The sequence below is a fragment of the Sorex araneus genome, chromosome 2 (assembly GCF_027595985.1).
Source record: "Sorex araneus isolate mSorAra2 chromosome 2, mSorAra2.pri, whole genome shotgun sequence".
Lineage (NCBI taxonomy): Eukaryota > Metazoa > Chordata > Mammalia > Eulipotyphla > Soricidae > Sorex > Sorex araneus.
Genome location: NC_073303.1, coordinates 264,422,880 through 264,439,310, shown reverse-complemented (window position 1 = coordinate 264,439,310; position 16,431 = coordinate 264,422,880). Strand labels below are relative to the sequence as shown.

General features: G+C 45.3%; 1 pseudogene; it reads right to left on the bottom strand.

Annotated features, from left to right (window-relative positions):
• Positions 1 to 12,322: 12,322 nt before the first annotated feature.
• LOC101556139 (olfactory receptor 7C2-like) lies at positions 12,323 to 13,285 on the bottom strand (annotated as a pseudogene).
• Between the last annotated feature and the right edge of the window lie 3,146 nt (positions 13,286 to 16,431).

Here is a 16,431-nt window from a genome sequence, read left to right as displayed (position 1 = left end):
ATCTTAATACTAGTTATTTTTAGTATTAAATAACTATGTAAGAGATACATTGAGGCTTGCAGGGTAGCTCTCCTGGGAACATCTTGCCACAGACTCAGAATACAGCGCTCAGGCCAGATTAATCATTCCTAAATTTAGCTGGATCAGAATCTAGTTATTAGTTTTTGGATCATGGCAGCATTTGTCCATGACCAAGCTCTTTTTACAAATTTTTTATTAGTCAATCACCATGAGGTACAATTACAAACTTATGAACTTTCGTGTTTACATTTCAGTCAGACAGTGATTGTTCACCTATCCCTGCACCAGTGCCCATTCTCCTCCACCAATGTTGCCAATATCCCTCCCACCACCCTCATCCCGTCCCCCACCACTCCACCCTGCAACTGCAGCAGGGCATTCCCTTTTGTTCTCTCTCCTTTTGGGTGTTGTTATTTGCAATAGAGGTATTGAGTGGCCATCATGTTTGGTCTATAGTCTACTTTTGGCATGCATCCTTCAACCCAAATGAGTCCTCCCAACATCCTCTACTTGGTGTACCCTTCTCTATCTCAGCTGCCTTTTCGCCCAACCTGTGAGGCCAGTTTCTAAGCTGTGGGGTAGACCTCCTGAATGACCAAGCTCTTAACTTATAGTTAAGCATTAGGCACTTTGGCCAGGCCCATCTCAATGCTAGGGTAGCACATAACTCACCGCTTGCCCTGGGTCCATCCTGTCCCTCCTTGGGACTCTGCATTTGCTGGTGCTGGTGCAGCTGAGGCTTAGGTTCAGAGAACAGGTGCCCAGGAGTAAAATAACATGTAGAGTCAAATGACTCCCAGGTTACAAAAGCATAGCATTTACTACTATCTTCCTGTGCCCATACAAAAGGACATGGCTCTGAATAAACAATGCAAAGGGCTCAAGGAGAAGAGAAAAAGAATATTTACAAGTCACAGAACACAAAGAAAGAAGTTACAAATAAACACAGAGAAATGGGAATACTGTGATGGAAGCAACCCAAATATACCTAAGATACCTGAGGCTACAAAGAAAATCTCTTCAACAAACAGTGTTGGCAAACTTAATAGCACACACAAAAAAACTGAAACTGAGTTCCTATCTCACACCATCCATCAAAGCTAATTCTGAGATTAAAGACTTGAAAATTAGTCCAGATTATATAAAACAAATTGAGGAAAAAATTAAGCAGAGTCCTCCAGAAATACATCTCAAAGGTGTCTTTAATGATTTAACTCCATTGGCAAAGATAACAGAAACAAAAATAAACAACTGGCACTATGTCAGATTCAAAGATTTTTTGGGGGGCCACATCCAATGATGGTTAGAGGTTATTCCTGCCACTGCACACAGAAATTACTCCTGGCATTGCTTGAGGGATGATATGGGATGCCAATGATAAATCCAGGTTTGCTGTGTGCAACGCAAACACCTCACTCACTGACTAGCTCTCTACTCACCTCAAATTAAAGTATTTATGCGGTGAAAGAAACTCAGGCTGAAATAAAAGACACACTCTGGCAGGAGGAAATATTCCCATACCATTCATCAGGTAAAGGCGAGTATTCGAGACAAGTAGACAAGACACTCACAAAGCTCAACAGCACAGAATTCTAGTAACCCTATCAAACGCTGGGCAGAAAGATGAAGAGACACTTCCCCAAGAAGACATGTGGAGGACCAGCAGGTGTATGGAAAAGTGCACATCACTCGGTACACTGAAGACATTATCAGAAAAAGAAAATCAAAGTGACAATGAGGTATTTCACATCAGTGAGAAAGATATAGATCAAAATGACAAAACAACCAGGCATGTGGTGAGGAAGAACCCTGATTCACTGTGAGTGAGAATGACCTCTGGTCCAAACTCTATGGCAAACAGCATGGAAAGCCCTTAGAAAGGTAAAACCATAAAGAAATTCCACTTCTTGATATTTAGTACCCAAACACAAAAACACTAATTTGAGAAGATAAATTCAAACCTGTGTTAATTGCATTGATTAGTACAATGGAAACAATCCAAATGACCAATGGCAAACTAGAGGATAAAGAAGTTATGGTGTTTATATACACAACTGAATGCAATGAAGCTATTAGAAAAGACAAAACGTGGATGAAACTGAAGGGCATGTTTGGTGAAATAAGTCAGAGAGAAGGAAAAATACAAGACATCCCCATTCTCTCTGTTTCGCAGAGAAACAAAACAAGGGAATAGAACAATGAAAGTCTTTGAGCTTTGATTACAAAACTGAAATTGCTGAATAGTGAGGAAAGTAGGTGTATGGGGTGTTGTAAAAAACTAAAGCTCGCTTAAGGGCGTGTGCACTCACGGGCTCTCCTGGTGGCTCTGTCTCACCACCCGCGTTCGGTGCTCTGGAACCGCTGTGTAAGGGCTGGATCGGGACGGCCGTTGGCCAAGGAAAGGCGGAGGAAGAACGAGGACCATGCTGGTTGCTGATTAGTTACTGTTTTTTCAATCTTCCATCTTTCTCATCTCCCGCACTCCCAGCTCTGGCCTCTCTGGATCAACTGCTGCCACTCTCTTACTAGTCTCTCCACCTACTTGTCTCTCCCACCTTCCCTCTAGGCTACCCCCAGCCAGGTAGCAAAATCAACATAAGAAAGCCCTTCCTGAGGGCATTCCAAAGCCCTTCCTGACTCTTAAGGTGTTTTTCTTTTCCTTAATCCAAACACTTATTAACATCTTAATACTAGTTATTTTTGTATGGATATAGCAAGAGATACATTGAGGCTTGCAAGGCAGCTCTCCTGGCAACATCTCGCCACAGGCTCAGACTACAGCACTCAGGCCAGATTAATCACTCCTAACCCTAGCAGGGTCCAAATCTAGTTATCACTGTTTGGATCATGACATCATTTGCCCATGATCAAGCTCTTAACTTATAGTTAAGCATTAGGCACTTTGGACAGGCCCATCTTGATGCCAGGGTAGCACTCAACTCACTGCTTGCCCTGGGTCTGTCTCATCCCTTGTTGGGACCCTGCTTTTGGGGGTGCTAGGAAGTAAGGGCAGCTGGGGCTTAGGTAGAGAGAACAGATGCCCAGGAGGAAAATATCATGTAGAGTCAAATGAGTTCCAGGTTACAAAAGCATAGCATTTGCTAAGTCTTCCTGTGTCCATACAAAAAGGACATTGCTCTGAATAAACCATGCAAAGGACTCAAGGAGAAGAGAAAAACAATATTGACAAGTCAACAGCACACTAAGAAAGAAGTTGCAAATAAACAAAGAGGAATGGGAGCACTGTAATGGGAGTAACCCAATAAACCTAAACTACCTGAGGCTATGTTATCCTACAAGGTGGGTCTGAGGAGAGAAATGAAGTGAACTGGCAATATCATATAGGAAATTGGTGGACTATCTTGGGCATTTTGCTTTGTACATAAAACTATAAAGTTTAGCACTATTGAAACATGTTATCTAAGACATAATATTGCTAAAAAATTCTTTAAAATAAGGATTTGAGGGGGGAAAAAACAGGTGTTAAGGTGCTTAACTCATACCCAATGACCCAAGTTTGAATTCCTGGCACCATATGTGGTCCATGAACATCCCCAGATGTCACCCCTGAGAACAGAGCCATAAGTAGCCCCTAAATACTGTGGATGTGGCCCTCAAAATTAATTTTAAAAGGAAGACTGCACCATATAAAATGGTTCTATACCACAGTGCCTGAACTGGTGACTGCTGATCTGCCATTCCAGGTGAGGTTTTCTTCCAGCTGATATGACTGGACCTAATTCAGAATACGAAGCAGAGACCTTAGCTCCAGCTAATCTCAACAACACCCGCACTATTTAAATGGCCCACACCACAGTTCCTGAAGCGCATGGCCACACAATGGATCTACTCACCAAGTTATGTGCTGCTCACAGTTTTCCATCCTGTCATTTGGTGAATATCAGCAGAGAAAAGAAGCAACACCAGCCTAATCCCTTGGCATCTTCTGGGGGATTTGGATCGGCGTCTAACTAAAAAGACATCCCCAGCACAAAAAGAACACTTGGAAACCAATGGGGAAAACACAGAGAAGCCCACCAAGCTCAATAAGTGAAAATAATATCACTGAAGACATAAACAACACCAGTAAATCCTCAGAAAAGGTTTTAAGTGACACCATTATGAGGATGCTCAATGAGTTCAAAGGAATTATAGAACAGGCAATCAGTAAAGCGCAAGAAGGTACCAGTCAAGGGGCTCAAGCAATAGCACAGTGGGTAGGGTGTTGCCTTACACTGCCAACTCAGATTGGATCCTTCACCCATACAGTCCCCTGAGCCCACCAGGAGTAATCTCTGAGCACAGAGCCAGGAGAACCACAAGGTGCAGCCAAAATAACAAAATGAAACAAAAGAAAAGCATAAGAATAAAATGGAAAACCTGCCATAATCAAAATGAAGAACATAGTAAGTGATATGAAAAAAGTCGATTGAAGCTCTGGAAAGCAGAATGCCAAATCTGAGCAAAAGATCCAAGATGAGAAGGAAATAACTAGGAAACAGCAGAGGCAGAAAATCATTTGAAAATAAATGAATAGCATGCCAGAGAGCTATGAGTTCAACAATATAAGAATCACTGGAGTTTCTGAAGAACAGGAAGAAACAATAGCTAAAAAGATCATGAAAAAGAAATTCCCATATATGAGGATTAAAGGCACTGAGATTCCAAGAGACCTGAATTGTCCCTGTGAAAATGGACGCAATTATGAAAACTCAAAGAACACTGTCACTGTATCACTGTCATCCCATTGTTCATCGATTTACTCTAGTGGGCACCAGTAATATCTCTCTTCTTCCCAGCCCTGCGATATTAGCAGCCTCTCCTTACTAGTTTTTCCCAACGATTAAATGCTCTTTTCAGGGTCAGGGAATGAGACCTGTTATTGTTACTGTATTTGGCATATCAAATATGCCATGGGTGTAGGATAACATAGACTCAGGTAGTTTAGGTTTACTGGGTTACTCCCATCACAGTGCTCCCATTCCTCTGTGTTTATTTGTAGCTTCTTTCTTAGTGTTCTGTTGACTTGTCAATATTGTTTTTCTCTTTTGAGTCCTTTGCATAGTTTATTTAAGTTGAGTCCTTTGAGTAGTTTGAGTTTGAGTCCTTTGAGTCCTTTGCATAGTTTATTTAGTTTGAGTCCTCTGCATGGTTTATTCAGAGCAATGTCCTTTTTGTATGGACACAGGAAGACTCAGCAAATGCTATGCTTTTGTAACCTGGAACTCATTTGACTCTACATGATATTTTCCTCCTGGGCATCTCAGCTGCCCTTACTTCCTAGCACCCCCAAAAGCAGGGTCCCGACGAGGGACGGGATGGACCCAGGGCAAGCGGTGAGTTGTGTGCTACCCTGGCATCGAGATGGGCCTGTCCAAAGTGCCTAATGCTTAACTATAAGTTAAGAGCTTGGTCATGGACAAATGTTGTCATGATCCAAACAGTGATAGCTAGATTCGTACCCTGCTAGGGTTAGGAATAATTAATCTGGCCTGAGTGCTGTAGTTGAGTCTGGCAAGATGTTGCCAGGAAAGCAGCCTTGTAAGCCTCAATGTATCTCTTGGTATGTCCATACAAAAATTACTAGTATTCAGATGTGAATAAGTTCTTAGACTAAGGAAAGAAGAAAAACACCTTAAGAGTCAGAAGGGCTTTGGAATGCCCAGCCCTCAGGAAGGGCTTTCTTATGATGATTTTGCTACCTGGCTGTGTTTAGCCTAGAGGGTTAGGTGGGAGAGACAATTGGGGGAGAGACTAGTAAAGGAGGATCCAGGCGGCAGTAGATCCAGAGAAAGGACAGAGCTAGGAATGTGGGACATGAGAAAGATGGAAGATTGAAAAAACGGTAACTAATCAGCAACCAGCTTGGTCCTCGTTCTTCCTTTCGTCGCCTGCCCTCGTCTAACGGTCCTCCTGATCCAGTCCATACACTGCGGTTCCAGAGCACTGAACGTGGCCGGTGAGACAGAGCCTTCAGGAGAGCCTGCGAGTGCACACACCCTTCAGCGAGCTTTAGTTTTTTACACACAGGGAGCTTGCCAGTCTCTTCCCAGCAGGTGGGATACTCTCTGCAGCTTGCCTGACCCATATATATATATATATATATATATATATGTATATATACACACACATCTCATCATCATCATCATCATCATCATCATCATCATCATCATCCCATTGATTGTCGAATTTCTCGAGCCGTCTCAGTAACATCTCCATTTGTCCAAGGCCTGAGATTTTAGAAGGCTCTCTCTACTCATCCTTCCAACGATGCCGTACTGGAGGCTCTTTCAGGGTCAGAGGAATGAGACCCAGCTTGTTACTGGTTTTGGCATATTAATACACCATGGGGGCCTTGTCAAGCTCTCCCATTGGGCAGGAAACTCCCAGTAGTTTGCCAGGTTCTCCCAGAGGGAGAAGTAGGCTATAAGATATTGCATGGCCACTTTGCGACCGCCCGCTTCCAGGAGCTTGCTTTTAAGTCTCTGGATGCTGGCCATTGACAGGATTACATGGCTCCAGGGGCAGTCCCTGGGTGTGACCACCTAGCTACTGGGAAATGGGAAACCTGGTAAGAGTAAGCCTAGTCCCAATCCGAGCAGCCTTGGAGGTCTCAGCCCTGGGTCCCACACACCTGGGTTACTCTGCTGATCCCTTCAAGCGTAGAGGCTCATCCAAACATGTGGAGAGGGGCCTTGAGTACGGCTGTGGCTAGGCTCCGGAGGTCTTTGGCCGCCGGGAGCTTTGCTCGGGGTGGGGAGGGAATCTGGAGCCCATCCCCTCTGAGGTGGCCCTGGGGAAGACAGCCAGGTGTGTAGGCAAGAGATTCTTCTTTTCCCCTTATGATGATGTCACATTATACTCAAAATGACAAAAATCCAAAGGTAAAGACAGAATACTGAAAATAGCAAGTTAAACAATTAACTTATATAAAAGGAAATTCCATAAGATGTACAGCAGTTCTATCAAATGAAACTCTGCAAGTCAGAAGAGTATGGAGACATATAGTACAAAAACTCAATGACATGAACTCCTCACTAAGAACACTCTGTCCACCTAGATTATTACTCAGAATTGAAGGAAAATAACAGAGCTTATGGACAAGCAACAGTTTGGGGAATTCATAGCCTTGGAACTGGTTTTGCAAGAAGAGTAAAAAGAATCTCTAAAGGACAGGACAAACTTCTCAGCATGTGGCACTAGCTGTGCTTTTGGATCCCCACACTTGATTAAGAAAGGATAGGAAATGTTGATGGTGGGAATGGTGACTGATCTAGCCTTTTTGGAAAACAGTATACAAGTTTATCTAAAATCTAGGAATGGAGCTTCTATACAACCCAGAATTGGAATATGCCCCAAGACCCAAAAAATACAATGAAGTAAAGATACCTGAACTCCTATGTTAATTGCAGCACTATAGTAAAAATCTGGAAACAGTTCAAGTGCACAAGAACAGATGACTTGATAAAGAAACTATGATATAAAAACATAATAGAACAATATTCATCCATAAAAAAAGTAAAATCATACAATTTTCTACTATTGAGTGAAGTTAGTCAGAGGGAGAGGGACAGACACAGATCTCTCTCGAATTTGGTATAGAGAGAAACATTAGTAGGGGAATAACAAACGCCCAAAGGCAACAACCAGGGAAGACTACTCTATGACACGGGTGGAGGGAAGTGGCCACTATGGAGGAGAACGAAGTGCTGAAAGGAAGTACGATGTACCTACCATAGACAGAGACTTGGGGGAAGGAGGGTAACTGGAGATTGGAGGAAGGGAAGAAGATCTCAAACTCAGGTGAATTTTTCTCCAGCACCTCTTACTCAGAAGTTCTGGAGACCCACCTCATGATATACCTTGTAAAGTTATAATCAATGAAAATATTTGAGTGATCCTATTTCTGTCTATGAGACACACAAAAATGCAAATTCCCTGAATGCGGAGCTCTCTGGCCTTGTTAGTGACAGGAATGGAAGTGTGTCTGCAGCTGAATCAGACCCTCAGGCCAACTCTGCTCTCCAGCCTCAATTATTTCTCCCAAATTCTCACTCTCAGGACTTATCAGGAAGTGGTCACTTATCAACATCACTTTTAAATTTTCAGGTTTATCCTACCAGGAAGAGAAGGGAATCAGGTCTTTTGAGTCATAGAATATTTCTCCTTCTTTCAGCCAGGCACCATCAGCCTTTCCTGTCAGAAAAACTCTTGGAGGGGACAGTCCTCTCCAGGGAAGGGCATTTTTGAAGACTCATTCTGTAGTCTTCAGATCAAAGGCCCAGACATAGAGGGAGCATCTTACCCTCCCCACAGGAGACTCTTCTCAAATAGGCATCCTGCCGCTCTGCACTGCACAGAGAATGCAAACGAGAAAACCCAGCTCCACTCTCTCTGCTTTAAAGTCACGCTTTGATTTTTATTGTCCTTTTAGGCCCAGAGATTATTTTGAGAACTTATTTGACCTCAAGTGTCTAGAACCAATACTGAGGGAGGATGGTGGCAACCTGATTGGGTGTGTGAGAAAGTGTCAGGGTCAAGGCAACCCTCCAGTTAGTTCCTAAGGCAATTGCAGCGCTTGTTGGTGCCACTAGGGGGCGCCAAGTGTGCTAATGAGCCTTGAGTTCTGCCTGGGCAAGTGGATGGGTCACTGGAACATTTCCGGGGACCTGACTGTGGAGTCCTTGACATTGACCATGGACAAGGATTGGGACTACACTAAAGATACTACCTCTCCAGCACCTATGACTGTGTAGTCTGTATATGATAACTACATTATGTGTCCTATCTCTAAGGGCTGTATACGCAGTGTATACTGAATACACTGGGTATCTTGTCCTCAGGACCATGTACACTATGAACTCTGAATACACTGTCTGTAGGGGCCGTGTACACTGTGTACACTGAATACTCTGTGTATCCTGTCTCTAGGGACCGAATATACTGTATGCATTGAACAGTCTGTGTATCCTGTCTCTAGGGGCCATGTATACTGTGTATACTGAACACAATGTGTGTTCTCTCTGTAGGGGCCATGTATGCTGTGTACCCAGAGTACACTGTCCTGTCTGTAGGGGCCGTGTACACTGTCTACACTGAATACTCTGTGTATCCTGTCTCTAGGGTCCATGTATACTGTATACACGGAATACTATGCTTGGCCTGTTTCTGCAGCCTCAATAATAGGGCATGCTTCTCCCTGTTGACTCTTCTGCCTCCCTGTCTCTAGAGACTGCACATGTATCTCCATCTGTATTGGCTCTCCAGTTCCTTTTCTGGGGTGCTGTGCTTTGTTTTCCTCCATGTGGCTGTTTCCCAGCCCCAGTAGAGGGCCTCTGCCCAGTGCCCTGTGATGTGTCCATTCTGCAGCCTTCTGAGCTCTGTGTCCTAAGGGCCGAGGTATGCTATTTGTTACAGCCTTAGTGTCCATGCTCTGCTGTTTGTCTAGACCTATATCTGCTCATTAGGAACCGTTCCTATTGTCATCCTCACCTCTCAGCATGCCATTTCCTCATGGGACCCTGGTCTTAGCACAAAGGAAAAGATTCTCTACTCTAAGAGACTAAGTTAGAAGTCGGGTGGACCTCAGTTTTAATATTCTTTCTCTACAAACTTACCTGCCTTCTAGAATTCTAACCTCCTTGAAGCTTACTCCAAATTTTCATTATATGTACATATATATTTTCTAGATCAAAGATTGTATGTGCTACCTTAATTAGATCTCACGCACCACCTAATCATTGGTATGCAATGGGGGAGAGCTCCTGATCTCTCTAGAAAACTTGAGTTTCGTTTTCAATGACAGAGAGAAGTGTGTTCCTTCACTATAAAATCACGAGTACAGTAATTCCTTGGCATTGCTGTTTCCAGAGAAAAATGATAGCTTTGAGACATCAATGTGAAGATTTGTGGTGTAGCTCAAATTAATAGTATTATTTTATTAAGAAACCATAGTATGTTTATTTAATGGAGCACTGCTGGTCTCTAAGAACAGATGAAATTCTGCAACTTGCTGCTCTGTGATTGGATCTGGAGAGTATCATACAAGTGAAGTTAGTCAGAGGGAGAGAGGCAGATGCAGGACGACACTCTCATGTGTGGGGTATAAAGATACACAGTAGGGGTGTAGTAAATGCTGAGTCTCCAAGTCTCTGCTCTTGTGCAAGAAGTGCTAGTGTCCACACTGGTATCTCGATACTATCATTTTTCTCTGGAAACAGCAAGGCCAAGAATGAATGTACCCATGATAGAATGGTGAAGGAACACACTTCTCTCTGTCATTGAAAACTAAACTCAAGTTTTCTAGAGAGATCAGGAGCTGTTCCTCACCACATGTCAATGGTTAGAGGTGCGTGAGATCTAAGTAACTGGGCTGCCAGATTCCCCAGGCCTGGCTGGTCATCACGGTCATCGTGCTCATGCCATCTGCCCACAGAAGACATAGCTCATCATGTTCATGGACTGCTTTCTGTGAGTGCTCTACAGGCCGCAACTTACACTGCCTCCTTCTCCCACCGCAAGCTCCCAAATCACCACCCCGCAGATGTTTAGTGACAGGCCCTTTGCCCCGCTGAAAAGGCCTGCTTTTGCATCTCTCATCTAGAAGTCCCAAAAGAGCAGTGGGACATGGCCGACTTGCAGAAGCACTTCTTTCTAAGTGCCAGCTTTAAAAACAGGGGGTGACAGGATGCAGTGTGGACTCTCATCATATCTCCAGATTTGCCCATGCAGGTGCCCCTCCTCCTCCTTCTCTAGCTCCCAACTCCTCATTTCCTGTACCAGATACTTACACCGTACAAGCCATCACATTGCTACCATCAAATGTAAGGGAGACGGTGCAGTCTAGGTTTGCCAGGGAAGGGGGCAGAGGTTGGAGATATCTGAGGGCAAGTGCTCAGGAGTCAAATGCAGTGTGGCTCAATTCCCCTGGACCTCAGCTGGACTCCTTCCCTCTCAAAGTCTGGGGGATTCTCAGCATCTTCTCCCACATCCAGTGACCTCCTGCACACAATGACCAATGTTCTGGGGAACTCCATCAGAGCAGCTGTCACCTAGCACCTGTCCCAGTGGGAGCTGGACCTGCTGTCCTCCACCAGCCTGAGGGAGCTCTACCAGTCTCTAGGGCCCAAGAGAAGGAGGCGTCCAGGGGACGAGAAGGCAGCGAGAATGCCCTGTGAGGCCCAGCTCTGCCGCTCAAAGAGGAGGGAAGAGGCCAGGAAGGGGGCTGGGAGGAGACCCACTGTCGGCCTGATCAAGAACACACACATGCACTCTTCGTGTTTGGTGTGATAGAGACATAGGCGCAGAAACGATCACAAGTGGGTCTCCATTTCTTCATGTGTGTGTTGGAACCTGGTGGGATGCAGCCAGGTGGGCAAGGGCTGAGGGTTTCCCTGGGGTGGAAGGACTGCAGGGCCCACGTTTGGCAGATGCATTAGATTTTTATTATCGCAAGGAACTGGAGAGATCCAGGAAAAATGTGTTTCTCTAGCACAATAACAACCACAACACGTGGTTCCCCAAGAGCAGACTTTGACTTTGGTTCCCTCCGGCAACACGTCACAAGCCAATAAATGTTCTTGTAAATGGTGAGACTGGTGCTCAACGGGAAATTTATCATACAGTGACACTCTCTGGCAACACAGCCACTAACTTTTTCAGGTTCTTTGCACATATGCTCTGAAAAGTCAGGGGACCAGGCAGCGACTCAGAGAAATCATCTGGAGGGGAGGCACTGTCTGGACTCCATGCTGTGCTCACAGCGCTGCTCCCACTTTTGCTGTGGTGCGTGCACACATTCTTGTCTGGTGCTCTGCAGATACTCACACATGTGCTCACTGGCAGTCTCACTTCCAGCCACTGTGCGTGCACACCTTCTGATTGTGGTGCTCTCTGGGGTCACACTCGTTAGTGGTGCTTGCACACACCTAGCTGGATGTGTCTGGAGAATGCCTGTGGTTCAGAGGAACACAGACAGCCGAGCAGCAGGGACCACCTTGGTGCCTGTGGCAGCACTGGGAGAGGAACGGTGGCCTCACACTCGGAAGGTCGGTGCTTTAGACACCGATCTGTCCCCTAGTCCCTTGGTCCATTTTGTTATCAAGTCAAATACAGAGAGAAGCAACAGTTTCTGCTCTTATGAAGCTAAAACGACCAGTTCCAAAGTGCAGAAGGCATTCCAAGGTATGATCTGAAGGGGAAGAAACAGGGCAGAAACAGATCTGCGGGAAGAGATGCTTCAGTACAAGTAAAACCAGGGGAAATCCTGGGTGAAGGAGGCGAGGTGCCTGTGCTCAGCTGCTCACCTGCAGCCCGGAATGTTCTCACCCCTGAGTGGCACCGCTCTGCTGAGGAGTCTCTGCAGGGCCCCTTTCATGTCCCTGTTCCTCAGGCTGTAGATGATGTGGTTCAGCATGGGGGTGACCACAGTGTACATCACCGAGGCCACCTGACTCGCCCTGGAGGATGAAGTAGCTGCTGAGCTGAGGTAGGCCCCCAGACCTGTGCCATAGAACAAGGAGACAACTGAGAGGTGAGACCCGCAGGTGGAGAAGGCTTTGTACTTGCCTCCAGCTGATGAGATTTTCAGGATGGAGGAGAAAATCTGGGAGTAGGAGAAGAGGATCCCAGAGAGAGGAACAACTGCCAGGATGACAGTCACAAAGTACACGACTATGTTATTGAGAAGGGTATCTGAACAGGCAAGTTTCAGGACCGTAGGGAGGTCACAGAAAAAGTGGGGGACCTCCCTGTTTGTACAGAAGGACAGCCTCAGAAGGGTTAGGGTCTCCAGCAGGGAGCCAAGAACACTGATGCCCCAGGACCCCAGAGCCAGCAGCCCACAGAGCAGGGGGTTCATGATGGCTGTGTAGTGCAGGGGGTGGCAGATGGCCACGAAGCGGTCATAGGCCATCACGGTCAGGAACAAATTATCCAGGCATCCAAACACAATGAAAAAAAAGATCTGGCCGAGGCACCCTGCATAGGTGATGACTTTGCTCTGTGTGTGGAGGGCCACCAGCATCTTTGGGATGGTGGTGGAGGTGAAGCAGCAATCTGCAACGGACAGGTGGGAGAGGAAGAAGTACATGGCAATGTGGAGGCGAGAATCTGAGAGGATGGCCAGGATGATGAGCAGGTTCCCCAAGAGCGTGACCAGGTACATGGACAGAAACAGCCCAAAGAGCAGATGCCGTGGGGCTCCTTCCTCTGCGAATCACTGGAGCACAAACTTGCTGTTTGGGGTATGATTTCCTCTCTCCATGGAGCTGCTGGATTTTCCCAGAAGGGAGGGAGAAAATAACACAGCTTCACTCCAAATAAACATCCCCGAATGACCAAAACACCTTAAACCCAGGCCCAGGGAAATCATGAATTCAAATAATTTGGCCCAGTGATTGATAGTCTTTACTGACAGTGTTGTGGTTACCTTTGCTTCCTGGAAAACTATTCATTCGGTGGTTCTCACAGGTGGTCCCTGTTTTGCACCTTCACACTGCATGAGAACCCAGTGGAAGTGCACAGGTTGGACCCGCCCAATCTACTGAATCAGTGAGCCTGGTGAGGAGCCAAGCTCTGTGGTTTGACAAAACTTCCAGCACACGTAGTCATCATGGACCCACATAGTGCTCTCGTCCTGTTTTCATATGGCCCAGGTCTCTGAGGCATATGTTAGTGCAGGAAGAATGGTGGAGTCGAAAAGATATGCCTGGAGGCGGAGGTCCTTCCTCCTCTTAACCATTTCTTGACACTCTTTTTTTTTAGCGGCTACTTTATTTTATTTTAATTTAATTAATTATTTTTTTTGTTTTATTCAATCAACATGTGGAAAATTACAATGCTTTCAAGCTTAAGTCTCAGTTATACAATGCTGAAACAACCATCCCTTCACCAGTGCCCGTATTTCACCACCAAAATAAACAAACCCAGTATATCTCCCATCCTGCCCCCCACCCCCTAACTGATAAATTTCACTTTACTTTCTCTTTACTTTACTTTCAATATTTCAACAACAACCTCAGTATTATTGTTAGGCGTTCCCCACTAGAGTCAGACCTGTTGTGAAGAGATAGCGGCTGCGCGGCTTTGGATTTCTATATTTTAGCAACTAAGTTCAGGGAAATTTCTTCAAGTTATTGGATCATTACAAGCATGTAACTCTCATCTGTGGTCCTCATAATATGGCAGTCGCCATGCTCTTCCCAGCCCCCGCCACCCCCCCACCCCCAAGGAAAAGACAAGAGAAAAAAACTTTCCCCTCCTGGGCAGGCATGGGGTAGCAGCTTAGTTCTCAGTCTGGAGACATTCTGCAAGGAGCTGCTGGTACCAAAAGAGTTTAGCTGGCCTCTGGAATCATGCTCTTGCAGCTGTGGAGAGGCCACATAAGTCTTCTTTGACACTCTTGAAGGTGTTCCAAGCTGCTCTCTTCCTCCTGCGCAGTTCTAGTGCCAAGTCATTCCTCATGTTGAATTCTCGACCCACGTACACATAGCTGCTGCATTCAGAGATGTTCGTTCTATTGAGAAAAAATGGAACATTAGGGACTAGTTTGTTTTTCATGAACATTGTCTTGGTGAGATTCAGCTGCAGTCTGATATTTCCACACGGTTGAAGTCGGCAGCCTTTTTGCCTCTTGGCTAATGTTTGGTGTTATTAGAATGATGTCATCAGCGAAGTGGAGGTGGTGTAGTTGCTGATCCTCTATCTTCACTCCCATTCCTTCACATTCCAGTTGTCACATGACTTTCTCCAAGGTGACACTGAAGAGTTTCGGTGAAATGGTATCACCCTGCCGAACCTCTCTCTTTACATCAACGATCTCTTCCTTGTTTATAGGTGAGATCTTGGTGGTGAATCAGTAACACAACTCGTGGAGGATCTTGATGTACTGAGTTTAAAAGCCCTGTTTTGCTAGGGTTTCAATGACTGCTTCAGTCTCAACAGAATCAAAGGCCTATTTAAATTGATGAACATTAGATAGAGCAGCATCTTGAACTCTCGCAAAATTTCAATGAGCTTTGTCACCATGTGGATATGATCGATAGTGCTGAATCCTTTTTGGAACCCTGCTTGCTCACATGGATGTCCTTTGTCTAGTGTTCTGCTTATTCTATTCTGGATGACTTGAGTGAACAACTTGTAAATGATGGACAAAAGGCAGATTGGGCGATAATTGCCGATGTTGTGGATGTCTACCTTCTTCTACAACAGAACGGTCCTACTGGTTTTCCATTGGGATGGAACCTTGCATATGGACAGGAAGCGTGTGAAGAGCTGAGCCAGTGTATTGATGAGTACTGGTGGCAGATTCTTCAGGTGTTCGGGTTTGACCTTGTCCGGACCGAGTGCTGTACGCGTCTTTAACACGGGAATATGTGCCGGATTTCGGAAAGGAGAATGTTGGGAACGACATATCAATCCTGGAATTTGGTATATTGGGTATATGGGACATGGCTGTAGAAGAGATCGAGTAGAATTTGTGAATAATCCTCTCCATTGCCCTCCTGGAAGATGTGATTGTTCCATCAGGACGTCGGAGGCCAGTCATCTTGGTCTTGTAGTTGGTGAAGAACAGGCAGGTGTTGGAAATACTTTCCTGGCTTTTGCCACATTGGGCAATACTGCTGCTCTTCTCTCTTTGAGGCCTTCCTTTATCATTTCTCTGCACAGCTTTTCAAGCTCGGACGTTAGCATGTGATTGCCTGAGGCTTGTGCCAAACCACGTTATGAATGAACTCAAGAGTTTCCGAAGACAGGAGTCTGTTTGTGGCTTTCACACTGTCAGCATTCCTTGCTCAGTCATGGAGGTGCTGAACCAGTCAATGGTATTCTTCATCGATGCTTTCAGCGACAGCATATTCCCACATCACTGCAATAGTGTCAAAGAGCTCCAAGTTACTGGTCATTCTGGGAATTTCCTTCTTAAACTTAAACTTTGCAGTCCTTTCTCCCCACTCTGTGATTAGAATTTTGCATGAAGGGGATGGTGGTCCAATACCGTTTGGAATTTTGGGACAACAGCAACATCGGTCAGGCATAACCTTCAATTGAATATGCTGTGGTCAATTTCATCGTGGAACTGTCCACTGGGATACTCCCATGTCCAACGTTTAGATTCGCCCTTCTGGAACTGTGATTTACCGTGGATGGTCTTGGTCGCCATGATGAACTCAGTCTCTCACCCTGTTCGTTCCATTCTAGGCCATGGTTCTCAATATGGAGTTCTTTGGGTGACTTTCTCGGTCCTATTTTGGCATTAAAATCACCGACAATGATAGAAGGTGTGGCCATCTTTACAGAACTTTTCCAGGTCCATATAGAATTTCTCAATTTCTTCTTCATCGTAGTTCGATGTTAGTGCGTCGTTGACGAAGATAGAAACTGCTGGCAGCGAGCCACATCTATTCAAGC